Below are 9,060 nucleotides of genomic sequence, written 5' to 3' on the forward strand. Positions count from 1 at the left end.
CCGTAATTCTGGTTCGGCTGATGGCAAAAATTTGGCGTCGTTAGGGTGGCTCTGTTAGGTTTTTTGCCGTTTGCCTCATAATAGCTGATGGCAGACCATTTTCACTGACGGATTTTTTTCCATCTGCCAGAAAAAATGATGACGGCAAAATTACCCTTTGCGGGCATGGTGGATGCCGATGTTATTTGCCGTCATGGGCTGACGACAATTTGTTTGCCGTCTGTAGCGTCCTGACGGCAAAATGCTTGATTCATGTAGTGATTATGGCATTTCCATAGCCATTGTGAGATATATTGCCATGCAACTTCCACCGTTTCATTTATTATAACATGCACCATCATTGCATATTGCTTTGCATGATCGTAAGATAGCTAGCATGATGTTTTCATGTTTTTGATGTCATTGCTATGCTAGGTCATTGCACATCCCGATACACTGCCGGAGGCATTCATATAGAGTCATCTTTTGTTCTAGCATCGAGTTGTAAGTAAATAAAAGTGTGATGATCATCATTATTAGAGCATTGTCCCTTGTGAGGAAAGGATGATGGAAGCTATGATTCCCTCACAAGTAGGGATGAGTCTCCGGACTTTATAAAAAAAAGAGGCCAAATAAGCCCACCAAAAATGGAGAAAATAAAAAAAATAAGAGAAATGACAGAAGGGGCAATGCTAATATTCCTTTTTCCACACTTGTGCTTCAAAGTAGCACCATGATTTTCATGATAGAGAGTCTCCTATATTGTCACTTTCATATACTAGTGAGAACTTTTCATTATAGAACTTGGCTTGTATATTCCAATGATGGGCTTCCTCAATTTCCCTAGGTCTTTGTGAGCAAGCGAGTTGGATGCACGCCCACTTAGTTTATTTTTGAGCTTTCATACACGTATAGCTCTAGTGCATCCATTGCATGGCAATCCCTACTCACACACATTGATATCTATTGATGGGCATTTCCATAGCCCGTTGATACGCCTAGTTGATGTGAGACTATCTCCTTCTTTTTGTATTCTCCACAACCTCCACCATATTCTATTCCACCTATATTGATATACCCATGGCTCACGCTCGTGTATTGCGTGAAAGTTGAATAAGTTTAAAAATACTAAAGTATGAAACAATTTCCTTGCTAAAACTGGGGTTGTGCATGATTTAATACTTTGTGTGATGAAGATGGAGCATAGCGAGACTATATGATTTTCTAGGGATAACTTTCTTTTAGCCATGATATTGTGAGAAGACATGATTGCTTTATTAGTATGCTTGAAGTATTATTGTTTTAATGTCAAATGATAGAATATTGCTTTGAATCACTCGTGTCTTAGTATTCATGCCATGATTAGATTATATGATAAAGATTATGCTAGGTAGCATTCCACATCAAAAATTATCTTTTGTCATTTACCTACTTGAGGACGAGCAGGAATTAAGCTTGGGAATGCTGATACGTCTCCGTTGTTTCATGCCAATATTCTACAACTTTCATATACTTTTGTCAACTTTTTATACTATTTTTGAGACTAACATATTGATCCAGTGCCTAGTGCCAGTTCATGTTTGTTGCATGTTTTTTGTTTCGCAGAAAATCCTTATCAAACGAAGTCCAACCAGGATAAAAACTTACAGATTTTTTTTGACATATATGTGAATTTTGGGAAGTGGAATCAACAGAAGGCGGTGCCCGAGGGGCCCACAATCCATAGGGGGCGCCCTAGGGGGTAGGGCACACCAGGCTGTCTTGTGGCCACCCCGTAAGGCAGTTGGTGCCCTTCTTTCGCCGAAAGAAAGCTAATGCCAGGATAAAAAAACGTGTTAAAACTTCAGCCCAATCGGAGTTACGGATCTCCACGAATATAATAAACGGTGAAACGCTAGAATCTGGAATGCAAAAAATGCAGAAACAGAAGGAAACAAAGAGAGAGATCCAATCTCGAAGGAGCTCTCACCCCTCCGCCGCCATGGAGGCCAAGGACCAGAGGGGGAAACCCTCCTCTCATGTAGGGGGAGGCCAAGGAAGAAGAAGAAGGAGGTGTCTCTCTCCCCCTCTCTCTCGGTGGCACTGGAATGCCGTCGGGGCCATCATCGTGACGGCGATCACCAACAACTTTGCCGCTGTCATCACCAACTCTCTCCCCCTCTATGCATTCTCCCCGCTGTAATCTCTACTTAAACATGGTGCTCAACGCTATATATTATTTCCAAATGATGTATGGCTATCCTATGATGTTTGAGTAGATCCATTTTGTCCTATGGGTTTATTGAAGATCATGATTGGTTTGAGTTGCTTGTTTTATTATTGGTGTTGTCCTATGGTGCTCTCCATGTCAGGAAAGTTTGAGGGATCCCCGCTGTAGGGTGATGCAATGTGTTCATGATTTGCCTTTGGTGGGATGCTTGAGTGACAGAACCATAAACCCGAGTAGGTGGGTTGTTGCATATGCGAGTAAAAGAGGACTTGATACCTTATAATTCTATGGTTGGGTTTTACCTTAATGATCTTTAGTATTTGCGGATGCTTGCTAGAGTTCCAATCATAAGTGCATATGATCCAAGTAGAGAAAGTATGTTAGCTTATGCCTCTCCCTCATATAAAATTGCAATAATGATTACCAGTCTAGTAATCGATTGCCTAGGGACAAATAACCTTCTTGTGACAAAAAGATCCCTACTAAGACTAACTTAGTTGTTTCTTTATCTAAGTAGCCCCTAGTTTTTATTTACATGCTCTTTATTTTCTTGCAAACCTATTCTATCACACCTACAAAGTACTTCTAGTTTCATACTTGTTCTGGGTAAAGGGAACGTTAACCGTGCCTAGAGTTGTATCGGTGGTCGAAAGAACTTGAGGGAATATTTGTTCTACCTTTAGCTCCTCGTTGGGTTCGACACTCTTACTTATCGAGAAAGGCTACAATTGATCCCCTATACTTGTGGGTTATCAGTGTCATGAGGACATTCGCGTGAAGATTTTCCAAGCAACTTTTGGGAACCCAGATTTTCCTCAAGGGAGGTCGATTCCTGCAGTTAGTTCCAACATATTGAGAAAATACTTCACCAGATTCATTTTTGAATAGTTTATAGTTGGAGTCAAATGATGCATTAGAGGAATAGGACATTTCACATGCAAAGCTTGTTAGAGTGGATGGATCAATGGGAGGTCCTTTAGCAGCAACCCATGAGGTTTTGGGGTACTGCTCAGGTTTCTAGTATTATCCATCAATGTTCAATTTCCTCTCAAAGGCAATGACATCTTTCCTCGGGTTCCTACCGAGCACATCACAAAGGGTTTGATGCCCTTTGAGACTTTTGTATATGCATGTCACATACAATTCCTTCAATCCTGCATTTTCGTTAGTAGCATTTGTGGTTTCCTCAAGTGAAGAATTTAATACCACATAAACAGTTGAAGAATTTGTAGCGATAGAAGCATTTGAGGTTTCAGGTGAAGAATTAGCAGTTTCACGTTCAATGCATTTCAGACATGGTGGAATGAATTCTTCCTGAGCGGTACTGATCTGTTGAGCAAGCAATGAATCATTTTCCATTCGAAGATCCTCATGGGACATTTTCAACTTCTCAAGATCAAGTTTCCTTTGAAGGAATTCATAGGAAAGCTTCTCATGATCAGCCAAGAGTGTACCATAGCGATCTTGAAGACTATCAAATCTAGACTGAAGACTTTACACATCTCCAGTGAGGATTTGAGTATGATTCATTTCATCACTCAAGAGATCATCACTTTTGTCTAGAAGTTTCTGAAGCTTTTCAATAGCACTTTGTTGCTTAGTGGCAATGTTGGCAAGTTTATAGTAACTGCATTTTTGATAATCATCACGTTCACAGTCACTAGAATCAGAGGAGGATGTGTGGTTTGGTACATTTGAACCTTTTGCCATGAAGCAATAGGTGGGAGCGAAGTCATCATCATATTCATCAGCATTGTTGATCTTGTCATTTTATTCAAGGTTGAAGATCGACTTGCCGACGAATGTGGTAGCAAGTGAAATACTTGCCACACCAGATTCTGACTCCACTTCAAACCTTCCTCTTCATCACATTCCTCAGATTCTTCTTCTGAATCCATATCCTTGCCAATGAGTGCCCGAGCCTTTCTGAAATTGGTCGTGTTGTGGGACGATGAATTTGAAGATGAGGACTTTGAAGATTTCTTCTTTTTCTTCGAGTCATTAGAACTTTCATCCTTATATTTATTCTTTTTTTATTCCTTCACCAAGCAAGGATAGTCAGCAATGTAGTGACCAGACTTTTTGCATTTGTGGCAGGTTCTTTTCTTGTAGTCCTCATATGAAGATTCTAATTTCCTCATATCTTTTCTTGAATTTCCTCACGAGCATAGCAAGTTCATGCCCAAGTTCTTCAGGATCACCAAGACTACAATCAGATTCTTCTTCTTCAGGTGAGGAAACAACCTTTGCCTTCAGCACACGAGGTCTTGAATAGCTTGGTTCATATAGATCTCTCTTTTCTTCTTGTTGGAATTCATGAGTATTGAGTCTCTCAAATATATCAGGAGGATCAAGCATCTTGTAGCCTCTTCGTACTTGGATCATCAAAACCAGTGTGTCAAATGATGGATCAAGAGATCGTAGCAGTTTCTTCACAACTTCATGGTCAGTGATGTCTTTGGCTGCGAGAGCTTGGAATTCATTTGAGATGTCACTAAGGCGATCAAAGGTGCCTTGGAAGCTTTCATTATCAAGCCTCCTTAAATGGTTGAAGAGATTGCGAAGAACATCGAAACGAGAGTCATGCTGTGTTGAGACTCCCTCATTGGCTTTGGACAACCTATCCTAGATAACCTTAGTTGTGCCCAAAGCACTGATTTTGCCATACTGACCTTTGCTCAGGTGGCCACAGATGATATTCTTGGCTTGCAAGTCGAGTTGCTTGAACTTCTTCACATCAGTGATAGAGATAGTAGAAGTGATGGAGGGAACGCCATTTTCCACAATGTACCAGAGATCGTTGTCAATTGCTTGAAGATGCATTTGCATCTTGGTCTTCTAGTAGGGGAAGTCCTTTCCTTTGAAGGTAAGTTAGCCTATAGTAACGTTGATCCTACCTGCGGTCGACATAACTAAAACTCCACGCGGTTAAACCAAAATCATACAGAACAAGGGAGTACCTTGCTCTAATACCAATTGAAAGTGCGTTATATTGACTAGAGGGGGGTGAATAGGAAATTTTTACATATTCCTCACTGAGGAAAATCCTAGTGATGAAAATCCTTAGTCATGAACTGAGTGCAGCGGAAATAGTACTTAGGCAAAAGTGCAAAAACGTCTACAGCAAGGTACTCAGGATGAATTGAGAGAATCAGTTTGCACAGGTCTCGTATAAGCGACAAGGAGGTGATGAATAACTCGGGTGAAGAATTTGAGGTGAGAAATTCAAAGAAAGTCTCTAGTCAAATTCTTCAAACAATACAGATGAAAGTCTTCAACATGCAATTGAGGAAATGAAAAGAGTTGAAGAAATAGAACTAGTAGCTCGATGAAGACAGTGGTTGATGACCCAGTTCCAACTGTTGTGATAGTTGTACATCTGGTTTGGAGTGGCTTGTTATTGAAACCAAAGCACACACAATCCCTACCGTATTATCCTTGAGCTAAGCACACACAGTCTTCGCCCAACACTCGTGGTAAGTCTTCAGGGAAGGCTTCCCAACCCTCACAAACTCGGCCACCCGGCGATCCATAATTGACTACAGGATGCTCTAGACCATGATGGCTAGCCGTCTGGAGGATGCACAGTCCTCAAAGGTAACAAGTGTCGGTTCCACACAGGAATAACTTCTTCAGTGATGCTCAATCACTTGGGTTTTGATTGGGGTTTGGGTGTTTGGGGTATTTCCTCACTTGATGATTTTCGCTCAAATTCCTCGAGGAATTGGGTTGCTCTAAATGACAAGTGTTAGTTTCTCTCGGAGCAGCCAACCAGCTAGTGGTTGGGGGCGGCTATATATAGCCTTGGAGTATCCCGACATGATTTGACATTAATGTCCTCAATGATATGACCTTTGGGTGGGTAAGATTTTGGACAGGTGGCGCGTGGCGCCACAACGGTCGGAACTTTCAACTGTGATAGTCCTCATGTCTCTCATGTTCCTCACTTTGAGGATTTGGTAGGTGTAGGTTTGAGTTGAGCATCATGAGGAAATTATTTCCATAGTTTTACCTCGACCCCCTTTAACAGTACGGTGTTGCTATGACTCAAGAACGAACAATATGAAACAGAAGGAGTAAATCTTCAAGCGTCAATGTCTTCAGAGTATTTTCTTTGGGACACACCAAATTCCTCATCTTCAATATCTTCATGAGGAATATCAATTTCTTCGCAATCGAAGTCTTGAAGGAATGACCAAAGTCTTCACCCGAAGACATACATTTTTAGGGGTCGATATTCCTCGAATAACTCAAACTCCTCAGCAACTTATAGAGCTTGTTTACACTTACAGACATATTAGTCTCTTAACCTATAAGTCTTTAATCCACCAAAATCACTAAGGGGCACTAGATGCATTTACACCTTCATACTCAGCAATGTTGTTGGATACCTTCATGTCGTGCTTGAAGCACAATTAGACCCTGTAATAGAGCTTGTCGCCTTTCGGTGATGCAATCACTATGCCAGCCCCCGCACCTTGTACGGAGAAGGTGCCATCGAAGTGATGACCCAGCCGCAAGGTGCTTCGTCCACAGGCAGGGTGGATTCACCCTCGCGAGGCTACGGTTCACTCAGGCCCGTCCACTCCGTGACGAAGTCCACCACGGTCGCACCCTTGATGACCCTGGTGGTGCAGAATTCCAATTCAAAGGCTTGCAACTCGATGTTCGATTCAGCGACCCTGCCAGCGGCATTAGGGCTGCGCAGGATTTGTTCTAGGGGGTAGGCAGAGATAACCTTGACCGGGTGCCCGTGGAAGTAATGGTACAGATTCTTGGAGGCGACGAGGAGCGCGTGAGGGAGCTTCTGCTGCATGAGATAACGCTCGCGTGCATCCCTCAGTACTGTGCTGACGTAATACATGGGGTGCTCCACGGGCCTTACAACCATGGTGTCATCGTCGCATTCACCGAAGGGCTCGTGGGATGGAGCCACGGAGACCATCAAAGGTGCGGAGTTGCGGGTCTCGGGAGCCCCGAGTGGCGAGGCGGCCTCCCGAGGTGAGATGTCAATCAGGGGGAGGCCAGTTTCCTGAGAAGGGACGCTCCCAAGAGTAGTGGCAGCCTCTAGAGGGTCGCCCACGCCTGGCCCTGCGGTGCCTGCCGGGCGGCCGTCAGCTGCTTCTTCGGGCGAGCGGGGCCTTCCGCTCCACCACGAGGGCTGTGTTGCCCGTCTGTGGGGTGACTGCAAGGTACAGTAGCAAGGGCTCGTGAGGCCACGGCACAACCATGACGGGAGGGCTCTAAAGGTACCGCTTGAGGTCTGTGAAGGCGGTGTCAGCCTCCTGAGTCCATGCGAACGGGCCCGACCTCTTCATCACCTTGAAGAACGGCAATGCACGCTCGCCAAACTTTGAAATAAAGCGCCCGACGAAGGCTAGGCATCCCGCCAGCTTCTGCATTTCCTTATGGGTTCGGGAAGGGCGCATTTGCTCGATGGCCTTGATATTCTCTGGGTTCGCCTCTATCCCTCCATGCGACACGAGGAAGCCCAAGAGCTTGCCAGAGGGGACCCCGAAGACACATTTGTTGGGGTTGAGCTTTCGGCTGACCTTCCGCAGATTGGCGAAAGTCTCCTCCATTTCCCCAACGAGCGTACTGGCCTCGCATATTTTGACCACGATGTCATCGACATAAGCCTCAGCGTTCCTCCCGAGGTCGGGCCCCAACGCGATCTGCATCAGTCATTGGAAGGTGGCACCAGCACTCTTTCGGCCGAAGAGCATGCTCAGATAGCAGTATACCCCGCAGGGGGAGACCAAGGCCGTCTTTTGCACATCTTTCTCCGCCATGTTGATCTGATGGTAACCCGAGAAGGCATCCAAGAAGCACAACAGGTCGCAACAGGTGGTGGAGTCCACGATCTAGTCGATGCACGGGAGCAGGAAAGGGTCCAGCGGGCATGCCTTATTGAGGTTGGTGAAGTCTACACACATCCGTTCCTTGCCGCCCTTCTTGGGGACAATGTCGGGGTTAGCGAGCCACACCGGGTGGCGCACCTCGTGGATGACCCCGGATTCTTGCAGCTTCAACACTCCCTGCACGATGAAGTGCTATTTTTCCGGCGCTTGGCACCGCACCTTCTGCTTGAGGGGCACCCGTTGGGGCACACCTCCAAGTGATGCTCGATCACGTGCCTCGATACACCGGTTAGGCCAGTCACCTTCCACACGAACACATCCGCGTTGCCCTAAGGAAGGTGATGAGTGTGCTTTCTTATTCAGGAGGAGGTCGACGCCAATGATGAAGGTGGGGCCCGAGCCGCCGTCAGCGAGCGACACCTTCTTCATCTTGGTTCGGTCTTGCGCGAACTTCAACTTTTTCCTCGTCGGGGCCAGCTCGAGTAGGATCTCGAAAGGCACAGCCTCGCTCCACCTGCTCCACAAACAACCATCGAGATCGCGGCTCTGCACGCTTGCTTGAGGCAGCTCACCGCACCCCTCTCGTCACACCTGATGGTCAGGACATCGTTGCTGCTGGGGATCTTGACGATGTTGTACCCCTCGCCACAATAAATCTGGCGAGTGTGGGGTACCCCAGAATAGCGTTGTACGGGAGGCTGATGTGCGCCATGTCGAAGTCTATGAGCTCGGTGCGGTAGTTGTGACGGGTACCTAAGGTGACGGGGAGGGAGATGTAGTCGAGAGTGGCCACAACCTCGCCGACTAACCCACAAAGAGGTCCGATGGGCTGCAGCCGGCCATAAGGCACCTGGAGAGCCTCGAAAACTATGGCTGAGATGATGTTTAGCCCGATGCCCCCGTTAATGAGGGTCCTGGTGACCGTGACCCGCTGATGGTGGGGGTGCACACCATGGGCAGGGCGCCCGAGGCTACGAAAGATACAGGTTGATCCTCCGCGTCAAAGGTGAT

The sequence above is a fragment of the Hordeum vulgare genome, chromosome 3H, assembly GCF_904849725.1.
Source record: "Hordeum vulgare subsp. vulgare chromosome 3H, MorexV3_pseudomolecules_assembly, whole genome shotgun sequence".
NCBI lineage: Eukaryota > Viridiplantae > Streptophyta > Magnoliopsida > Poales > Poaceae > Hordeum > Hordeum vulgare.